This window comes from Parasteatoda tepidariorum, chromosome 2 (genome assembly GCF_982258835.1).
Source record: "Parasteatoda tepidariorum strain Cologne lab strain chromosome 2, Ptep-v5.0, whole genome shotgun sequence".
Lineage (NCBI taxonomy): Eukaryota > Metazoa > Arthropoda > Arachnida > Araneae > Theridiidae > Parasteatoda > Parasteatoda tepidariorum.
Window position 1 is genome coordinate 132,785,693 of NC_141756.1, and position 24,353 is coordinate 132,810,045.

Sequence of the window (24,353 nt, forward strand, 5' to 3'; positions counted from 1 at the left end):
AAATGAATTAATGAGCTATTTTTATTCATCATGGCTAGTCGAAGAGGAGAAAAAAAATATCGAATTTCACTGTTAATGTAATTTCGTTCTCCCCCCACATTTACGCGTAATCCATCGCCAATTCCACTTGCAATCGCCTAGTTTATAATCTACGGTATGTTTTGTCAAACCGGCAGCTGGTGAGTCGCTTGTTTTGCAACCATATCATATGCAATCAATATTATTTTTGAACCCTCTTTCCCAAAAAAGTTTAAAATAAAGTTTCCTTATTAATATTATTGTAATTAAATATTTTTGTAATTACCTACCCTGATCGATAATATCACGTGATAGCTCATATCACGCAAATTAAAAGTCTATAATATGAACATATTCTTTATAAAACTATATGGGTAAATAACTTTTTTGACAATAAATAACTTTTTTGACATGTGTAGAAATGCTAAGAAAACACGTAATAACTTTCCTTACATTTAAAATGTATCTACGAGGATTCGATTTTAAAATTTATGTTTCGAAAGTAAATAAAGACACCAACACCAAATATTATTTTACTTACATCCACAAGTATACGAATAACCTGCAGTAATATTAATGAATAATTACCTGCAGTAATATAAAGAATATCACACTGCCTTTTTTTAAAACTGCAGAATTAGAACCAAGATATTCGGTACAGGGAATAATCAATTCTCTTGAAATACACCATTTTAACAGATAGTCGATTCTTAAACTGATACGGAAAAGTTTGTTCTTTTTGTAGACTATTTAGTCCATTTTGAAATCCTCGGAAACGAGGTTGAAGAGCGTTGTTTAACGTCGTGAAGAGCGTCGGCTGACAAGTCTGGGGGCAACCCCATCCCTTGTTGTAGACACTGTAATAAAAAGTACATTATTATTACCTCTTTATAACACATTTTTTACAATAATAGAATGATAACAAAGGCCTTCGCTTCTTGGTTTCGTGTGATAGAGCTATTAAATAATAGCAACAATTTAATAATAAACTAAGAAAAATTGTATAAATTTCCAAAAGTCACAAAAATAAAAAATAAATAGTAATATAAAAAAAGAAAGAAAATCAAATTCTAACATTTAAGCAAAATTAATAAATCTATAAACAGAAATAAATAAACAAATAAAATATTTAAATGAAATAAAATAAATTAGAAAAACATTATAACTAAATTAAAAAATGAATAAAAAAAATTAGACTAATATTTTACTAAAATTAATTGCAATAATACAAAACTTAATACAAAACTTAATACACTTCGTAACAAAGTATATTGAATTAAAATAAGTTTTACGTAAGATAATGGTTTTGGGTTCGAATTTGAAAAATTAATAACTTGTAATTCGTCACAACTTTCTAAAAAGTCAAAATAGTGTAATTTACTTATTTATTTTTTACTGTTTTTATTTAACAGCTGGCAAGTTAAACAATTCCGTCAACAATTGATATCTGAAAAGTCGAATGAAACAATGAAATAAATCTTCCCTTGATTCTAAGTTAAATAGTTAAAAGGTCAATTATTTCGAACAACTTAACATCTTCGCCCTATTCGAAAATTTTGAAAATATATTTTTTATTCTTCGATCCAAAATCTAATTTAGATATGTTTTAAGATATACTTAAGGACATATTATGATAGAGTTTATATTATACTCCCATTAATTTTTTTAAATATTTCTCTCTTAAAATTACGCAAGTTATATGATTATATGCAATTCTCATCACTGCTTTTCCTTATCTTTCCTGCCGTCTTAATAAAGTAAAGAAATAAATTTGATTTCCAATAATTTTAATAAGTTAAATTGTTTCTAGCAGTAAATTAATTCCTCCAAAATTATTTCAATTCTGGGGTGAAAAAATTAATTAAACATAAATGATAACACGATGAGCATTAAGAAAACACGATGAACATTAATGAATTAACTCTTTACTGCGAAATAAGAACAATTTCTATTTAAAATTTATGGAAAAGAAAAACGTATATTGAAACTATTTTCTGAACATGATAATTGCAGCTATAAAATAATTTAAAATTCAAAAATGTATTCTATACTTTATTTGAGTATTAAGAAAAACCTGAGGTTAGAAAAAGAAAGAATTTTTGATATGACGATTCTAAAATTAGCAAAATTTTGGAATTTTTTTTACAATTTTCCATTTTTAGTGCTTGCTGTTAAACAAAATAAGACCTACCGACCATTTTCCTGCTATAACAATACTTTGTGAGTTGTGCTAAAGTTTAAAAATAATATTACAAGATTCTTTAAAAAAAAAAATTCATCATTTTTTTTTTTAAAAAAAGGCAACTTTCTTAAAGATAGCGGGCGAGAATAAGTTTGAACGTCAAAATAAAATTTTAACACATTAATTTTTTCTCCATTTAAAAAGAAAAGTAACATGTTGTATTTTTTTTTTTTTGCATTGCGCATATATGCATTTATTTTTCATTATTCTAATAGGAAACAATAAAAAAGATAATTAATAATTTATAATCATTTCTTCGAATAAATAGTAATGCTTACTAAATAGTCAGCTGTTTTGCATCAATTGTAAAGCAGCAGAATGTATTTAATTCCTTAATAAGGTTTAATTTTCAACTAACTGGAGATAATTCTAAGCTTTCTTTTAATAAAAACTAAAAAATAAAAAATTAGTGGCTTTCCTCTCCATGTAACGCAAATGCAGGTTAGTTCAACCAAAAAGCCCTCCATTCGCAACCAAACATTTTTTGTTTCAAATCACTCCTGTTCTCCTCATTCACATCTGGCGAGTCTTGAAAATGGGTGCATATATTTGAGAACGTTAAACATTTGCTTTAAGCACTGGCAATCTCAGAACTTGCTTAACGTAAATGACTAGTGACGTGAATTTTCGAGGTCCCAAAACATTTCGACTTTTATTGACATCTTCATATTTTTTGAAGTTAAATGTCATTCTTCATTTGTTCACTTTAGAGCAGGGGTCGGCAACCTGTTTGTCCTCAAGGGCGCAATACTAAATTTGAAAATCACCGAGGGCGCATATTTTACAGATAATCATGCACAATCCTAAACTCAACTGACTACTTGCTGTATATCGCCGTTTGACAAGAGTTAAGTAAATCGCTCTTACTATCATACATTTACATTAGTCCAGCGAGGGCGCATTAAAAATCGATCGGGGGCGCCATGTCGCCCGCGGGCGCCGCGTTGCCTACCCCTGCTTTAGAGTCTTGGTATTATTCATTTAGTAACAAAGTATATTGAATTGAAATAAGTTTACACGTAAGTTTTACGTAAGATAATGGTTTTGGCTCTTAATTTGAAAAAATAATAACTTATAATTCGTCGAGTCCCTGTGCCGTCGAGCGAATCGAGATAATTTTTCATGGTTTTCCTCTCCATGTAACGCAAATGCAGCTTAGTTCCCCCAGAAAACCCTCCACTAAAGCGAAATCTAGCCCGATACTTGATCCAGGAGTTCCCTTGTCTTCTGGATTGGGTTCAAGTGAGAAATATATTGTAAAATTAATACATTTTATCTGAAAAACGTGTTTTAGTTATAATAGTTAGAATAAAAAGTAATAGTAATAATAAAAAACAATAATTGTTTTAACTTTTCCTATAAGAAGCTCAGTGCTGTAGGGAAGTGTAAGAGTCCAAAAGCGAGAGTAACATCTCGAAATTTGCATACAATGGCCACAGTACTGACGAGTCCCTGTGCCGTCAGGCTAAACAATGGGGGCGGGGGAGTTTTCATGGTTTTCCTCTCCATGTAACATAAATGCAGGTTAGCTCCATCAAAAAGTCCTCCACGAAGGCATGTTTCTCCCAATACTCGATCCAGGAGTTCCCCTGTCTTCTGGATTTGGTTCAAAATTTCAAACGGGGTTGAACATTAGTAGTCGTAAACCCAAATATTGGGTCGGCTGTTAAGCGACGGTTATAAAATATAATAATTAAAAAACGAACGTTTTTTTTAAAGAAAAACTTAAATTTAATTACTAAAACAATTGATTAGGATATTATTGAAAATATAATCTACTTGATTGCGTGGAGAAGAAGATTTTGAAAAATGCGAAACATATAATTTGATAATTTGCAGAATATTTAACTACGAAAACACGCAATTATGAGATTAAGTTTCATAAATATAGGGGTACACACCTTACGGCACATGCGCCCTGAGCAGCAACCGTAAGTAATTTTAAAAAAATAAAATGAATCTTAACTTTTTTTTTTTTTTTGAAAAATAAAAAAAAAAGTCTGAGATTGCTCGTTTAAGTTTTTGACACACCCAATCTCAACCAATGTAGGTTTTCGATTGTTTTTTCGATGGTTAACACTGAGAATTTACGCATAGTCTTGAAAATATCATATATTTTTAACACGACATTATTACAATACACGAACGAATTTTGAATTCTAGTTATCACTTTCGTCATTCGCCATGTGTGCCGAATTTATCATAAATTCAATGCTACCCATTTTCACGTAGTTTCTGAAATCACGATTTTTTTTAAAGATATTTTACGTCTTGAAAGTTTGGAATGGGGCATTTATATAAATTCGTTTTTGACGAATTTTATTTCCCCAAACTTTATCGCAAATTTAAATGACTATTGCTACGCATTTCCACGAGATATTTAAAATTTTGATATTTTTAGAGCAGAGGTTTCCAACTTACATGTGGCCGGGGGCCGCAATCAAAATCACCAGCCAAACATCGGGCCACAACTTAATCAAAATTTTATACAGGACTCTTTTATGGTTGAAGGAACATTGAATATTACAGTCAGATTTTTATCAAAGTTTTTTTAATATTAAAAAGCAAAATAACAAGCATTGCAAATACTTGTTACGTATACTAACATTACGAATACTTGTTACGTATCATTTTGAATCTTCTCTTAATCAGAAACTTAGTGACAAGATTTTTTTTTTCTTTTAAATTTAATTCTGTGATAAATTAAAAAATTTTCGACTTATTAGGAATTATGGCAACAACAAAAAATTCTCGATCATATGAAATTAAATTTTTTTTTCCTTTTCCGTTCATGCGATATTCAATTCAGAGAAGTTAAATAAAATTTGATATTCATTCCCTGTTTCATGCGTTTTAAAATTTACAAATGTAAGTAATTTCATCCAAAATAAATGGTTTCAAAAAGCTAAATGGGAGAATTTCTTCGAGAAAATTTCTGGTACGCACATGCTAAATTATCTTCACAAAATACAAGTAAAAAAAACGAAATAAAAAAAAGAGCAACATATACGATTATTTTTGTGTTTAAATAAATATTTTCTTGGATGCAAAACCTAAGAAATAATTTTTTTTGCACCGTTGGTACGTTAAATTTCACAGAAACGGAGAAATTAGGTTTTTTTCAACGGAAGAAAAGTATTTTAAAACCTATGTAGATTTTTTACAAAAATTGTCCGCTAAGAACGACAACTAATATATTTTAGTTCGCGAGCCACAAAAAATGGCTTAGCGGGCCGCCAGTTGGAAACAACTGTTTTAGAGCGATATTATTACAAATCGCTCATTTAGATAATCAATTATGACGTGGTTTATTTGTGACGATTTTGTCTCAAATCAAGTTATTTATAGTCACATGATTTAAAAATCATATATCACTATTCGTACTTACGCGTTTTAAAAATCATATTTCGATTCGTATTCACGCGATTTAAAAATCACGACATCGTCATTCTTATTTAAAGGATTTAAAACTTAGGAAAGGAAGAGCACCAATTGGGACAAATTTCCAAAACTGATAAAGTTATCTGCCCAAGTTTAATACAGCAGAGAACAATAGCTTCTGTAAAAAGACTGTTTTCCAGAATGAATTGGGCATGTTCAAGATTGTGGAGCAGTCTTTAAACAAAATCATTAAATTTTCACTTAATTGCCCAAAAAAGCTATCAGACACATAGGAAATATAAAAACAAAAAGCATTTTATTCACTTTAAAGAGATTTTAAAATGGTTAAAACATTAAATGAAATTCTTACCAGAACCATTTAAGAAAAATGATGTAACACGCAAAACCTACAATTCCCCTTCATAGATATAAAGGCTGCAGTTAATCCTGTAAAATACAAAGAAAAAAAAGAAATTTTTAAATGAAATACTCAAAATTTCAAATAACACATCAAAATAAAAATTTACTCAGGACACTGATATACAACATATTGAATATGTCACAAGTGACTAACTGTAAAAAAATAGTAGCCGAAAATAGCTGAATAAATTGTATCCTCTGATAATAAAAGTAGAACACTGGTTGAAAAAAAACTTTAGAAAAGTAGAGACTGAATGTTTGATAAAGGCAGACATTAACACATTATTTTTTCTATTGAGGTCCAAACGTAAATTCAAATTCTTAAGTGAAATTAATTGAACAGGAGGTAGAAAAATAAAAATAACCATAACTACATTAATATTTATATTATTACTATATTATTATTATTATTACTATATTATAATTTATATTATTTTTTCTATTGAGGATCATAAATGAAAACAAATTGGGGATCGCAATTATTACTTAACCAGGGGGGGGGGACGAAAACACTATCGAAAACTGACAAATCACAGCACAGGAGGGTGTATATAATAAATAACAAGGCAAGTTTGATTGCGTGTGGAAACAAATATAAATTGAAAGATTGTTGAAAACATGTTAAAGTTTCGACGTCCAATTAAATCTGTTTTGATGTTTACATTCCTCTTATTCATTATTTTTTCTCTTGAATATTAATTTAGGACTCCTCATGTGTATACTTTTTATTTTCATTTCTTTAAAAGGATTTAAAAAAATACATATTAAGAGCAGACTTTTCGGAACACTCTGCATAAGACAGGATTCTTTATAAACCTCAAATGCTTTTTTTTTTTTTTTGCTTCTTTTGCCATTTATCTCGTTATTATATTTTAATTCTTAGCAATTTCGACGTCATTTTTCGAGTTTGAAATTTTGCATTTGAGTAATCACTGATTTTTTGTGCACCGACTTCGAAGTCTAAGAAAAAAAGCTTAGAAATTATATTCTTTTTTCATCGTTATAGTGACCCTCCAGGCAGAATTTTTGTCTGCGACAAACCTCAAGATATTTTTAATAGTAACAAATACATACATTACCTATTTAAACTAACAGACGAGCTTCGTGTTTACAACAACGCCTGTACGCACAGGAAAAAACTGAATGTCAACCGTAAGTGTATTTCTAATCATTATTTTTAAATTATTTAATATTTAATAGAAAATGTGATATTTTTTTTTCATTTACATATAAAAATATTTCATATTTTAATATTATGGGCAATATTTTCACATTTTGAAAGAGTAAAAAAAAAAAAAAAACGCATGAGCTTATTTCGAGTGAAATGGACCAATGAATGTCGACATATCACAGATTTTACGAGAAAAATTTTTTTCTTTTAGAACAGTTCTTTATAAAAACAGCTGAAGAAAATTATTTCAATGTTTTGAGACCAAAACTATGTTTAGAGATCTACTTTGAAATATGACTCAATGGGAGATTTCGCAAATTTAAATTAGGTTCCGAACGTTCTCGTACGTAAGGTTTTAAGTGCGAAAGCGCCAGTTTCGGTGAAATGCGCATGCAGAAAAATATTATACAATATAAAATTATATTTATATTTTTTTATATAAAATTTTAAGGAAATCGAATGTTTAAGATAATTTATAAAATTCTTCAATCACCTAACTACTCAATTAATGAAAAAAAACTCGTATAAATTACTTGATTTTTGAGATCAAAATGTGTTTTTAAATCCTAAATGTGATGCAATTAGCATTTACATTTTTTAAAGTAAGTTCTATTTTAGTTAATAACATGAGCACGAAAAGAATTATTTACGGTTTGAGTTAAAACATTAAAAATAGCTTATATGATGATATTGACTATTTGTTTATTTATTGACAATTTGGCTTAATGAATAATTACATAATCGGATAAAAAATTTCAACCTTTCACTAATTATCTAAACTAAATTTAATAGAATTAGTGAATATAATTAACTTAATGTGATTATACTTTTAGAAGTAACCTATTTTAAAATTAAATTACGAATTAACAGCCTACAAAAATTCCGGATTTTAAAACTACAAAGCAGTAAAACTTTACACAACCATAAAATATTTCACTATAAAAAATACACATTATTGACATGAACTTTCACAGATTTTGTTTACTCATTATCATGGCGAACAACATGGTTATCTGTGGTTACGCCTAAGGTCTCCAACGCATGTAATTTTTTTGAAGGACTAGAGATCTCTTACATAAACTTGAATCTAACGCTCCTCTCTTCCAAATCTAATTTTTATGATGACTAAGTTTTTTTCATACACACATTTCAACTCTACACGGAAGAAACCTTTTAATCAACTACTGAGCAATACTTAATTTCATTACGGCTCGTAATAGATACGAAAACTAATCATGGAGTATCCAAATTAGGATCATTATCAATTTTTTTTAAAATAGTTACCAAAGCACAAGTAGCTGTCAAAATCATTGCAAGCTTTAGAAAATAATGTTCGATAGTGTGTTCGAACTTAGATTAAGAATATAGACAAACAGTGACTAGTAGGCAATAAAGGCTTAACAACATTTATCTTGTTAAACTCAGAAAATATTTGGACTCAATAGTATAATAACCTACTCTCAACATTGAAGCTTTTAGAACTCCAAAAACAATTTCAAAAACAAAATCATTTGAACTTATGAAAAAAAAAATACTAAACATATGTATTTTATGTGTACCTAGAAAAAAAAATGTCGTAAGTTCTAACACCAACTTTCATTCCTAATTTTGGGATTGCTTTTCTTGTTCTTTTTATTTTGCTTCTGAGCTAAAATCATAAATATTTAATGCCAAACTTAACTAAAACACATTATGTATAAATTGTAAATAAAGGTAAATAGTATTTATTAAATATGTTTATTCATTAAGCTATTCATTCGTTTCAATCCTACGTCTAATTTTCGACTACAAGAAACAATCCGTTTTATCAGTTGTCTCATAGACGTCTACTCAGGTCCAAAGAGTGTTTCATCGAGCATTACATCTGAACTATAGTTTTCCATAAGAAGTCTATACTTAAGCCATCCATAAATAAGCTATAAGAATGCGTCTATCGGTATTTGATCCACGATGTCTAATTCTGGATGAATTGTGTTGCACAAGATTATTAATTTCGTAAAATGATATAAAACGAAATAAGTATTAATTTATAAAATCAAAACACAAAAATTTTTAAGAGTTACTATTTTATTAATTTATTATTAATCTTATATTTTCATTAATTTATTCTTTATTATTACATATTCCTACGGTTAGACTGACGGTAAGTAGATTCTAACCCATGATCCGTCTACCACTAAGGATATTTTATCAGCGCAAGCCGGGAGGGAGCAGAACTCGAATCGACCAGCCAACACGAGATCCCCTGAGCCACCGAGGTTCCACAATTATCTTTTTTTTTTCTTCGAGGGAGGGGATCATTTCCAAATGATTTTTCAAATTCATATATTCTCATTAGTTTTCATGCTACCCGCCTGTTTGTTAACAGTATTTTTTTTTTCAATAAATAGTTGTCCCTTTTTGAAATTTGTTCCAATATTTCTGAAAATAGTCACATTTTAGCTGTTTTTAAAATAAATACAGTCAAACCCCGCTATAGTGAACCTTCAAGGGACCAAAATTTTGGTTCACTGTAACCGGGAGTTCACTATATCCGTTACGCAGGCAATTTAACTAATGGTTCCCAAACTCCTCCCTTTTATTACACATTATTTAAATAAATGACTGAAAAATATTACTTAGTAGCGAAAAATTTGTTATTTTTCATTACTCTTCGTCTTGCTTACAAAAAAAAATTAAATAAAAAAATTTGTAATCTTTAGCTGATGAGCAATCCTGACAGAAAATGCATATTGATCCCACTGACACCTTACAGGTGCATTATCTGCCAGGGTTGGAAATATCTGCTTGGTTTGTTTAGGGATGGGAAAGTGAGATAAAAGAAGCTTATCGCTAAATTGCCCTCTATAGATGGGTTTAAAAATCGGTATATATGTATTTATTTTAAAATAAAAATTTCAAAATTATTACAAAAAAAAATCAGTTGAAGACAGAAAAAAGTTCATTATATCCAACTTCCTCACTTTTTCCCACAAAAAATAACATTATACGTGTATAGCAAGGCACGGGACCTAACATTTCGTTCACTATATCGGGGAGTTCACTATAAACCGTGTTCACTATAGCGGGGTTTGACTGTATATATACAGTTTTTTTTGTAAACATAGCACTTTTGTTATTTTAAATTAGTCACATATGTATTTGTTATTATTAAAAGTATCTTGCAGAAAGATATTACTGCTAGAGAGTTTTGTTGCAGATAGCTCGAATTCTGCCACAGGGACTGATTGTAAAAAAAATGCTTGGATTTGGTCACTGACGATGAAAATTGGTTGATGTGCATTGAAATTTCTAAAATCACAGAAAAAATTCCTCTGGCAACGGGAGACTTCCGTTTCTTTTCTGCGATTGGCCACCAGCGATCACCACTAGATTTTTAAATTATACTGTAGATTCAGAATAATTCCAAATCTGACCGGACAATAGTGACGTAACAGAAGTTGCGTTCTTAAGAAACAGCAAATCTTGTTTTTATCCAACAAAGAGACTGGACAACTAGTCATCTTTTCATTCGGTGACGTGATGAAGTTCACTATGAACTAGATGCTCCCTCGATTCCCGGAAATTTGATACTTTAAATAAGTAAAGAAGTATCTTTTTAACTAGAAAGTATTTTTGGAGCCTCGATGGTAGCTGACTGTTAATCTGATTTGAAAGCCAAAAACGTAAATATTTGAAGCAACTATGCTTCAAATCTAAATACATACTGGTTCTGAAACATCTCTCGCTCACAAAGAAACAAGAAGACCTCGATGGTCGGTTGAAATATCTTTCCTGGTTTCGACCTCAGTTGAGACAAATATTTACAGAGAAAACGAAATAGTTCAGAGGCTCCATCCACAGCTAGAGTTGGGCAAAACGAATCAGCTAAGTGATTCGAATCAATAGAATCAGTTCACATTGCTGATTCGAATCACCGAATCAATTCATCGAATCAGTACCCAATTCGACCCACAACAGGCCATCCATCTCAAAAAGGGCAAGCGGAAAAACAATCCAATCTTGCTGAAAAAAATTTCTCAGGGGAGGGAGAAAAAATAAGACGTCCGCAGAGGAAATTAAGGAAATACGAGAATCACACCAACAAGTCATACATAGTATAGTTTATCTACGGTAAGAACTCCCCCGCCACAAAATCTGAGGCCGTTTGCAGCTATGGAAACAAGAATAGCGCATTTCAGGGAGGATAGTTTCTCTTCACTCTAGGGCTAATCCCTACTTAAAATAGTTATACTTCGTTACCATAGTTACCGCCAAGGGTTCAAACGAATGGCTAAGGGAGTTCTTACATTAGATAAACTATAGACACCATCTTGTGCCCAAAACATTTCGACCAGACGAAACATCGCTGAAGGACACAATACTTAGCACAGTAAGTAGTGATGTTTGTTTCAAAATAGATATGAAATAAATACTCACAAATCGAATATTAAGTAATGGTAACCTTCTTCTTGAATACTGTCATGTAATCGAACTAAAAGAGAAAAAAAAACTTTCAAAATCCAACATGAAACATAAAATCTGTCTCAGTAATACGAGAACACACACATAGGAAAAATTAGATAAAAAGTATATACACACTACCCTACAATAATGAAAGAACGCGTTCTGTTACAAGGAATCTCTCACTATATATTTACATAGAGACTTAACACAAAGACAGGCCGCGTGGAACATAAACAATCTAATAATGCATCGAAGTTACCAGGTACAAAAAAACAAAAATATATGAAGGTTACAATAAAGTACACAAACAATTAATAAATCTAAGTTAAATAAAAGAATTATATTTCAACTAATTCGATAGGGCTCTGCATTTTATTAATTTATTGTTAATTAACATTCTAACTTATGTAGAGAAGCTCAACTTTAATAAGCCATTTCGCTGATAAAGATTAGCTGACGTCATAGTGTGGGTATGGGAGGTCTTCTTTTCGAACTGCAAGCATCCAATTGGTAATTAAAATGGACTTAAACTTGCCAACAAGTTTTATTTAATTTTCTGAAGCTTAGATGAAATATTTTCGCTATTATAAACTTGGCTTAATATCGAGATCAAAAATTATCTAAGTCATATAGATGTAAACTCAAATACATAATTTTTGTACGTTTCGGGCACTTTTGGTACCCAACTTTTCATCTTCCACTTATCGGTTATGCAGATCATATGCTAACAATTGCTTTTTAGAGTAGTTACAAACATAAACATAGCCACTCATGACAAAGGGGAACAAATTTTAATATCAATATGCATTGTCAAATATATAATGCGATATTTTCTATAATAATCCTATTTCTACATTGGTGTCAATATTTATGTTACCCAAATAGCAACATTGACAATAGTATCGTATTCAATAATTATCGCTCTGTATAATATTCACGATATTTTATTTTTTAAATATCGTTGAGCAGTCGATCCAATTATTGGCTTTACGACTACTATTGTTCAACTCCGTAGCCTCGTAATTTTGAACCCAATCCAGAAGACAAGGAAACTCCTGGATCAAGTATTGAGAGAAAGTTTTTCCTTCGAGGAAGACTTTTTCATGAAACTAACACGCGTTACATGGGGCGTTAAACCTCCCACGATTAGACTGGCGGCAAGGACCCATGATCCGTCTACCACTGAGGATATTTTTACGTCAGCACTGTGGTCGGTGCAAGCCAGATGCAGAATTCGTATGGACCAGCCATTGCTGGGGTTCCAACCCGATTCACCTCATTGGACATCTATCCCCTGAGCCATCATGGCTCATATTCACGATATTTTGTATTTTATAACCGTCGTTGAACAGCCCCACCCAATTTTATGGGTTTACGATTACTAATGCTCAACTCCGTAGCCTCGTAATTTTGAACCCAATCCAGAAGACAAGATTGCTTTCCTTTTTTAAAAAAATTGAGTCAATAAATACATTTTTTATAATTTTTCAAGATTTTAGTATTTGAACACCTGATTTTTTTACATAGCACCATTTGTTTTTTTTAAAGTTGTTTTTAACTTTCTTAAATTTTTTACTAGAACCAAATGTGCATTAATTATTTAGATTATTTACAGAGTTGTAAGGCAAAAAAAATTCTGTAAAAATATAAAGCATCTGGAAGAGATTATAATGCACATTAATAAGGTTTTATATATATAGTTTACGATATTTCTTTTTTCTATTATTGAAAAAATTAATTAATTATACATGGCATTTTAAAAGCATTGAAATACGAATGTTTAAGAACATTGCATGAATCATTTTTTTAAAAATAGTTTTATTTTGCCAAATATATGAGCTACGTCTTTGTCTTTTTTGTCTAAATTGTCTTTTTTTTTTCGTTAAAGAAAATTTGTAAATGGCATCCTAATGTTTCTATACATTCTAAAACGAATTTTCTTAAATTTTCCATGAAATGTTGCTCAACATAATCTTTAATTACGATCAGCTGTATTTATCGCCGACCAAATATTGCTACTATAATTTCTTTGCTTAGTTCTTTTTACTTACATTATGATTCTTACATCTGATAAGATAGTCTCCCTTTAAACTTGAGTTCGTAAGGTCTTTAAGAAACTCTATAGAGGCAGCAAATGTATTTAATACGATAAATGCATTTTATTACATTAATATTCACCACAACATTTAATTATCAATTTCAATAATTCGAAATATCTGAATACAAAATTTTGAAAATTTAATCTAAAACAAAAGATAACTTGAGATAACGTAAAAAATAACTTAAAATTAAGATAACTTCTTAATTTTAATGTAGAAGCAAAGGTTTTCTTAATGTTTTAAGGAGCGCATCTGCTAAAATAATAATATACAGATGTTTGTTTTAGTCAGCTTAAGATTCCATTCAAAATAACGATTGAGACTCGAACATTGTATACTAATGGTAAAAACTTCATTGCCTTTAAAAATATGAAAATGGTAATAAAAGTGGACATGTTTGGAAAACTCAGAAAAAGAAGCCCATTCTTAAGAATCGACATACGTGAGTGAAGAAAACCAAAGTGATTTTAAACAATAAACGTGAAGTTGCCAGCAAAATATGTAAAAGAAAAAAAAAAACTGGGAAAATCACAGTACCCGAGAATGACAGAGTCAACAAAACAAAATAAAAAAAAAACCCCACCAGAAAAACCGCAGTGGCCGAGAGTGGTGGTGTATCAGGGCAAAATGCATTTTGACGTGCTGTGGAGAAATGGTGAGAAACTACAAGGGAAATTAGCATTCGTATGAATAAAATAAGATTCCTGAGTATCAAAATGAGCTGATGACACGCGGGTAGTTATTACCATCATTATCTTTTTAAAAAAAGTCAACCTTCTTAAAGTTAACGGGCAAAAATAAGTTTGAACGTGAAAAAAAAGTTGTAGCTCGGTAATTTTTTGTCCATTTAAAAAACAAAGCAACCGCACACATTTTGCGTTGTGCATATGGATGATTCTCACGAAATATGACAATTTACAGTCTCTTACTCCAAGATCTAATACTATACTACTAAAAGAACTTCTTTCAATTTTAATAAATAGCATTGCTGTTAGCATTTTAAAATGACCGTGTACTAGCATCGACTGTTTTGTATATTTATCGAATTTAACTGAATTTCAAAATATCATGTTTCTGGTATGTCACAAACAATATTTCCAATAATAACTAGTTTCAAAACTTCGCATAAATTTTTCAATATCTAATTTTTTTTATCTCCACCGTTTCTAGAATATAAGCAGAGGGTATTATTTACAAAAACGTCGTTTAAAATAATTTTTTCTGTCAACAATTTCTTTGTCACATGAAAATCTGTCATTTTCCTGGCTACTTTTATTTAGTTTTTATGTTGTCATTTTCCTGTCTTCTTGAAATCATTAATAACATAAACTACATAGATTTATCTGAGTTACTTCAAGAAATCCTGTTGTTTTCTGCGGGATGTAAATGTCTTAGGCCGAAATATTAAATTAAAGTTAAATGCTATAAAATGGCAAATTGTCATTATCCAGGCTGTCATTTTCCTATCTTATGACATTGAAGTGTTACCAGAAATTTTTTTTAAACAGTATACAGTAAGGAGAAAAAGCAAATATTAACCTAATACCAAGTGTATGTATGATTTTAATATGCTTGAATGTAATCAAAGTTGTTTATTTATTTAATGATTGATTATTATACACAATTTTATTCTGTACATATCAGCAACAAAAACATTTCTGATTCTTTCAACATTGGATAAAAGGAATTAATTTAAGCAATTTATGGTCCATCTAACATAAAGGCTTAAGTTGAGTTACATACTATTAACTTAAAATGACTTTTTTTAACTTCTAAACTAATATGTCATTTTCCTGGCATTCAAGATTTGGTGAATTTCTATTTTATTTTATTTTTCCTTGAGCAAATGTCAATAAACTGTCTGTAAGATATTAATAAATGTAAGTAAATAAGTATACAAAAAAAATTTAGATTATTTTGAAGACTTAAATTTGACGAGAACCCATGTTTCCAAAGAACCCAAAAATGCATTTACTTTTTATTACTCAAATAACAAAAAAACAAATAAAAAAGAAATCAAATTATTTACATTCATTTTTCGAAAATATAGTCAACTTATTTAGATCGAGTAATTATAAAGCAGCAGAATTTTTTGAATTTCTTAATAAGGTTTAATTTTCAACTAACTGGCAATAATTCTAAGCTTCTTTTATTAAAAACTTGACAATAATTTTTTAAAAAAATTCATGGTTTTCCTCTCCATGTTAAGTAAATGCGGTTTGATTAGTTCCACCAAAAAGCCCTCCACGAAGACAAAATTTCGCTAGATACTTGATAAAGGAGTTTCCTTGTCTTCTGGATTGGGTTCAAAATTTCAACTCTACGGAGTTGAGCGCTGGTAGTCGTAAAGCTGAAAATCGGGTCGGTTGTTCAACGACAGTTATAAAATAAAAAAATTTAAAAACGAAAGTTTAATTTAAAGCAGTGATTCCCAAAATGGTCTACATCTACCTCTAGCGGTCGACAACAAATTGCAAGGGGTCCATGTAAAGTGAAAAAAAATTGGGGGTCTCATATAAGCAGGTCGAGACTTTTAATTTTGGCATTTCATGAATGCAATAATCAACAATCAACAAACTGATTTATTATAAACTAGCAAATGCCTGCAGCTCCGCCAGCGTATGTTTTTATTTTCTTTGCGTGTTAGGTTTTATTTTGTAACAAAAAAGTATTTTTTTGCTGTAAATTGTAGCCTAGCAAGTGTATCAACTCTTTAGCTAGCTAGATCTCCAATTTTATCTGTGTACAAGATCGCGGAGATTTGTTGCTTAGTTTTTACGTAAAAAACGTAATATACAGACAGACAATACACTACTATGGTTTTGTATACAAACTTATTTCCGCTATTATAATATTAGTAACGGGGTACGGGTTTTATAGAGCACTATTTTATTCCATTTACAAATTAATTAAATTAAATTAGCTTGAATTTAATTAATAAATGTATAAAATTAACATGTGTTTTTTCCCTAGGTGTTTCACAGTACACTTCACTACAGTTAGAAATCTTTCACAGTGAGTAACACTCACTATACCAGCTGTCAAAAATACATTTGAAGTTGATGAATTTACAAAAGATCAATATCAGGTAAGTAGGGGGTCCACCCAAAACCGAAAAACATGGCAAGGGGTCTAAGAGACAAAAAAGTTCAGGAACCACTGATTTTAAGAAAAACCTAAATTAAATTACTAAAACAATTTATTGGTATATTATATACGCAGTAGTGTAGAGAATAAGATTTTGAAAATGTAAAAATACAATTAAATAGTTAGTAAAACAGTTAGTGGCTAAAACACGCACGGGCAGGTAATTAAGAGATTACGTTTCATAAATGGGTGCATTTTTAAACAAAAAAAAATGCTTAATTAGTTTTAAAGATATGACTAAAAACTCAAAAAGTAAAATTAACATTAAAGGGTCAAAACTTTCATCCGCTCTCCTGTCTGAACTATTAAGGTCACAATTTCCAAGTATCTCCCATATTTTAAATCCAAATATGAAAAAAATATATATATTCAGAGAAAGTACGATTTTGTGTCCCATTTCGTAACTTACTTAAACGTAGTATATTTCAGGTCACCCTGTAATTATTGAGATTGTCACTAGTACTTGGAAATCCGATCATATAAGAAAGGAAATCATATAGGGTGATATCCATTGGCAAAATGGGTCTTGTTTTGAATTTGATGGCGTCCACACACTTTTCAACTGTGTTCAAGAGTAAACAGCGTTACCATGGCGACCGCTGTTGTTTTTATTTTCACTAGCAGACATTTTTAATGTATTTGCATAATAATAATTTAAAATATTTTTATATTCTTTTTATTATTAACGTGTAATGACTGGCTTGACCGGTGATTTCAATATAAATATGAATGAAGGAAAAGTATTTTGAAACACGTACATAGGCAGGCCGACGACAAACATCCATGGAGACCCATGATTTGAAATGTTTAACGGAGTCAATCCAGAAAGAAAAAGCATTTGAACAACCAGTGATCGTAATAAAAGGATCAGAAATTTTACTCAACATTTAAAAATAATATGGTCAAGAACATGCGTATAACTAAATTTATGACAGCGTTCAATAGCCGAGTGAAATCTCATAGCATTATGAGTATTTATTTATTTTTTCTTCTTTTGTACTTGAACATTACCATAAATTATGAATATAATATATTCCTTGATAAGTTAATTAATTATAGTTTACAAAAAACATAAATATTTGTTTAAATTTCGTAAAAACATAAATATTCATTAGAAATTCTACCACTTAATTCAAATGTTCAATTAAATTATATTCGTTATTTAGAATAAAATACAGGGTTATTCATAATTCCCACCGCCTGTAAACGCCATTTTTCTTTACTACAACTGGCTTCAGTGGTACATATTACTGCCATCTACCAGCAACTGCTTAAATTAAAACTTGAATACTTTCGGAATAATTTCATATGTTCTTTTTTGCCATAATCAGCTTCTTTTTTTTAAAATAACGCTTCGAAACCCCGGAGGGAATTATGAATAACCCTGTACATATAAACAGGTTATTTAGTATGTTTTAACATATCTACATTCTAGTCCGTGCAACTCAGTTTCAATTAAAAGAATATTTCGATCTTATTAAATCAAAACTGAAAAGTAAACTTCGAATATAGTGTTTTATGATAATAGTGTTTTATGGTCATATGCTTTGAAGAAAAGAGTTAAATAAGAGTAACTGAAAAATGGTTTCACACATAATAATGAAAATGATGATTGTTAATCGTTTTTTTACAATATAATTTCTTTTGTACTTTTATTTTCACTTACTGTTTAAAAATTATTAAACTGGATAATAAAATTTGTTTCTAATAAAGTGATTAGAATTTCATAAATAACCTAGGAAACATTAAAACATTTTATTCAATTTAAAGAGATTTTAAGATGGTTAAAGCATGAAAATAAAATTCTTACCAGAAAAGTGGTGTTGTACACAAATTCTTCTCCTTCATAGAGACATAGAGGCTGCAGTTAATACAAAAAATACAAAAATATCCTGTAAAATACAAAAAAACCTGTAAAATAATCCTGTCCTGTAAAATAAAAAATCATACATAATCCTGTAAAATACAAAAAAAAAAGAATATTCAAAATTTCAAATATATTAAAATAAAAATTTATTCAGAGCACTGTTAAAAACTACGTATTGAATATGTCACATGTGGCTAACTGTAAAAAATAGTAACTAAAAATAGCAGCAGAAATAGTATCCTCAAAAACAAATTATAGTAGACTAAATAGTATTTTGTAACGTATCAAGTTACATAAAGAAACAATTATTTTTTTAAAATTTTTTTTTAATAAAAACCTCAAAATCAAAAACTATTCTCTAAAAAATCAACTGCTCTCTATTGCTCCATTAAAATCTCGTGCTTTCAATTTTAATTTATCGCGTTAAATGTTTTGTTTCTTTTATTCATGCTTTTGTTATCCAGATATTTTATAATATTTATAACTCCTTTCCATTTGGAAAAACTTTTCCATAGAAAGCAAAGGAAAAGTCATTTATGAACTTATTTGTGTTCTTTAAACTTTAGGTTGAAACCAATGTATTACGTAATAATCAAAACAATTCCCTTTTAAAACTAAATTTTCTAATTGTCAAATAAAATGCATCAATCAATTTTTACATTAGAAGTGATGTACAATATTTAACTTTGAAACTTAAAATTTCTAAATTATTTGTAGACTCTTTTTCGCAGTAAACATTAGTAGAAAATTAAAATGTAAATGAATACTATAATTTAACTTCACACAAAATAAATACAAAGAAATATAACAATTTACATATTCAATATCTAAAGACTGAAGCTAACCTAGATCTTTTTTTTTATTTTTATCAAAATGCTTTTTTAAGCTTGATTCCACCAGTTTGAAATCCAAACAATATATTTAACTCTTTTTAACCTCACATAATTAGATCGAAACTCAATCTTATTAATATTTAGATACATAATTAAAAAAATAGCATAGTTTAAGAACAGAGTAACACTTTTCTCTAAAATCAAACTCGTTTAACACCTGTTTCATTAAGTATAATCCTTTTAAACTTACTTTTGGCTGGTTAAATTTCACAAACTTCAATAGTAAACTAATCTCTTAATGAGTTCATATTTTCCTTTTTTTTTTTCAAAGTAAATCATACATATGAATAAGAAAATAAGACTAAATTGTACAAAACATCACAACATACTATTTACAATTAAATAAATAATGTTTAAAACAAACCAAAGGACTAAAGAAATAACAAAAAAAATCTTATTACTTAAATAAAAATAATTTGGAGTGATATAATTTACAAAACCTGTCTCGAATAATATTTAAACTCTTTTAGTTTAACAAAAATTAACCTATGTTTTAATTATCGTTATATTTATTTTTGGCCATTAAAGATTATATTTTCATTATCATTTTTACTTTTAACCTGTCGCCAAATTTGGGGTAATTAGCAAATTTCGAGATGCCATGATTTCTGTAGATGTTAATATTCTTTGACCATTTTTTTGCACTATCATAAATGAATGTTTTAGAATCAGGTTCCAGTATATTAGAATGTCCTTTTCTTTATAATGCCAGTACGACAATTCTTGTAATATTTTACAATAATTTTTATCTTTCAATAAATTTACTTTCCTTATATCATCAATAGTGTGTTGAGTACAAAAAAAAGAAAAAAAAATATCGAGAAAACACAAATTGACTGCTCAAAAGTCAAACTTTTATCTTATTAAATTGACTGCTCAAAAGTCAAACTTTTATCTTATTAAAAAAATTTGGGAATGTAATTGCACAAAAAAATAATCGATTTTATTTTTTATTTTTAAAAAAGCATTTCCGCCTCATTATTTAAATGGAAATTTTTTTATTGTGCAAGAAATAAGACACAAAAACAAAAGTTTAAAGAAAAACAAATATTATTGCCTCGACAGCAGGTAAACTTCCAGTGCCCGGAAGGCGGACAGGTCCTAGATTAAGAAATTCATTGCAACTACACTCTGCAGATGAATTTCTAAATCGTTAATACGGCCCCGGCAATACAAGCACATAGATCAAGTAATTCTTTTACCGCTAGCGATACAGAATTACTCAATCATATTCCGGACTTTCTGGAAGACATACCCCATCATCAACCAGTGCATCACTCGCACTGGTTGGGGCATAATAACTAGAAAAATCATAGAAAAGAAAAAAAGCAAAACAAAGAAAAATGTTAGAAAAAAGTAAGCATTATTACCTCGACAGCAAGTAAGCTTCCAGTGCCCGGAAGGCGGACAGGTCCTAGATTAAGAAATTCATTGCAACTACACTCTGCAGATGAATTTCTAAATCGTTACTACGGCCCCGGCAATACAAGCACATAGATCAAGTAATTCTTTTACCGCTAGCGATACAGAATTACTCAATCATATTCCGGACTTTCTGGAAAACATACCCCATCATCAACCAGTGCATCACTCGCACTGGTTGGGGCATAATAACTAGAAAAATCATAGAAAAGAAAAAAAGCAAAACAAAGAAAAATGTTAGAAACAAGTAAGCATTATTACCTCGACAGCAAGTAAGCTTCCAGTGCCCGGAAGGCGGACAGGTCCTAGATTAAGAAATTCATTGCAACTACACTCTGCAGATGAATTTCTAAATCGTTACTACGGCCCCGGCAATACAAGCACATAGATCAAGTAATTCTTTTACCGCTAGCGATACAGAATTACTCAATCATATTCCGGACTTTCTGGAAGACATACCCCATCATCAACCAGTGCATCACTCGCACTGGTTGGGGCATAATAACTAGAAAAATCATAGAAAAGAAAAAAAGCAAAACAAAGAAAAATGTTAGAAAAAAGTAAGCATTATTACCTCGACAGCAAGTAAGCTTCCAGTGCCCGGAAGGCGGACAGGTCCTAGATTAAGAAATTCATTGCAACTACACTCTGCAGATGAATTTCTAAATCGTTACTACGGCCCCGGCAATACAAGCACATAGATCAAGTAATTCTTTTACCGCTAGCGATACAGAATTACTCAATCATATTCCGGACTTTCTGGAAGACATACCCCATCATCAACCAGTGCATCACTCGCACTGGTTGGGGCATAATAACTAGAAAAATCATAGAAAAGAAAAAAAGCAAAACAAAGAAAAATGTTAGAAACAAGTAAGCATTATTACCTCGACAGCAAGTAAGCTTCCAGTGCCCGGAAGGCGGACAGGTCCTAGATTAAGAAATTCATTGCAACTACACTCTGCAGATGAATTTCTAAATCGTTACTACGGCCCCGGCAATACAAGCACATAGATCAAGTAATTCTTTTACCGCTAGCGATACAGAATTACTCAATCATATTCCGGACTTTCTGGAAAACATACCCCATCATCAACCAGTGCATCACTCGCACTGGTTGGGGCATAATAACTAGAAAAATCATAGAAAAGAAAAAAAGCAAAACAAAGAAAAATGTTAGAAACAAGTAAGCATTATTACCTCGACAGCAAGTAAGCTTCCAGTGCCCGGAAGGCGGACAGGTCCTAGATTAAGAAATTCATTGCAACTACACTCTGCAGATGAATTTCTAAATCGTTACTACGGCCCCGGCAATACAAGCACATAGATCAAGTAATTCTTTTACCGCTAGCGATACAGAATTACTCAATCATATTCCGGACTTTCTGGAAGACATACCCCATCATCAACCAGTGCATCACTCGCACTGGTTGGGGCATAATAACTAGAAAAATCATAGAAAAGAAAAAAAGCAAAACAAAGAAAAATGTTAGAAAAAAGTAAGCATTATTACCTCGACAGCAAGTAAGCTTCCAGTGCCCGGAAGGCGGACAGGTCCTAGATTAAGAAATTCATTGCAACTACACTCTGCAGATGAATTTCTAAATCGTTACTACGGCCCCGGCAATACAAGCACATAGATCAAGTAATTCTTTTACCGCTAGCGATACAGAATTACTCAATCATATTCCGGACTTTCTGGAAGACATACCCCATCATCAACCAGTGCATCACTCGCACTGGTTGGGGCATAATAACTAGAAAAATCATAGAAAAGAAAAAAAGCAAAACAAAGAAAAATGTTAGAAACAAGTAAGCATTATTACCTCGACAGCAAGTAAGCTTCCAGTGCCCGGAAGGCGGACAGGTCCTAGATTAAGAAATTCATTGCAACTACACTCTGCAGATGAATTTCTAAATCGTTACTACGGCCCCGGCAATACAAGCACATAGATCAAGTAATTCTTTTACCGCTAGCGATACAGAATTACTCAATCATATTCCGGACTTTCTGGAAGACATACCCCATCATCAACCAGTTCATCACTCGAACTGGTTGGGGCATAATGACTCAAAAGAAAATGAAAAGATATCGAACTGGCAGGAACATAATCGTTTATAAAAATATTAGTAGAAAAAAAGAAAAACAAAGGAGAATAGTTATTAAAAAAATATTTACTATCACGATAGCAGCCGTGCCGATAACGACACATAATTTCTGAATCATAATCAGGACATAATATAATTTATATCGAGAGTATTATTAATTAATTTAGATTGACCTTCTGATCAAGAGAAATAATGATAAAGTTATTGTATGTAAATTCGTTTCCATATTCAAAATTTAAATACTTAAAAAAATATGAATTAAAGCAATATAAGACTTACTAATATTCTATAAGCTGCGTGCAAAATAATTTGATAGTTAATAAACCTTTCGATACTATATCCACCTTCCCTATTTCGTTTTGTTTATTTAAATGGCAATTCTTCAAAACTTAATAAACACATGTCTTGGTATATAAATAATAAATCTATTCTGTGAAGAAAAATGCAGAATAGTGTTTTTTTAATGTTGCATGCTCTAAACTAATTTAATATTTAACTGAGAAATAAAGGCTTTGTTTTTACAAATTTATAAAAGCATTCTCTTTTTGTTTTTATTGTGCTTATATACAATTATATTTATAAATGAAGTAAAATAAATATTATATATATATATATATATATATATATATATATATATATATATATATACATAAATGAGAGAAAGAGAATTGAAATCAAGCAATAAAATCGGTACTTATCATTTTTTTTTCATCAAAATTCTTCGAGCTTAAGCTCCGATTTCCTTAGTTTTATGACCTTGAAAGAGAAATTGGATAATATTAATATCAATATTTCACACATCAAAATAGCAAGCATATAATCTATAGGAGATAGCAATCAGCTAGCGGCACGAAGGGACTGTATATATGCTGTTTAACCGAGCGGTTGTGAAAAAATCAAAAACGTTCAATGTTACATACTAAATTAGAAATACAGTAGGGGAGAGTGGGGTCAATTGTAACAGGGTACGATTGTAACAGTGCAAAAATTTCGAGTGTCGGGTTCTAGATTTGGTTCCTAGGTGGTGCACAAGGTGTATTTAATAAATGTACATGTACACCCCTTCTGGTAACCATTTTTATGTACTTTTGAAAGAGTTACATCACAAAAGATATTTTCACGCTACGTAAGTACTTTT

General features: G+C 30.2%; 1 long non-coding RNA gene across 1 annotated transcript; it reads right to left on the reverse strand.

Moving 5' to 3' along the window:
• Window positions 1–478: 478 nt before the first annotated feature.
• Window positions 479–21,305, reverse strand: LOC147816246 (uncharacterized). The gene is made up of 4 exons (XR_015431934.1): window positions 18,735–21,305; window positions 11,652–11,706; window positions 6,012–6,088; window positions 479–875 (listed from the first exon to the last, which is right to left on the reverse strand). It is a non-coding gene; the product is annotated as an uncharacterized LOC147816246 (long non-coding RNA).
• Between the last annotated feature and the right edge of the window lie 3,048 nt (window positions 21,306–24,353).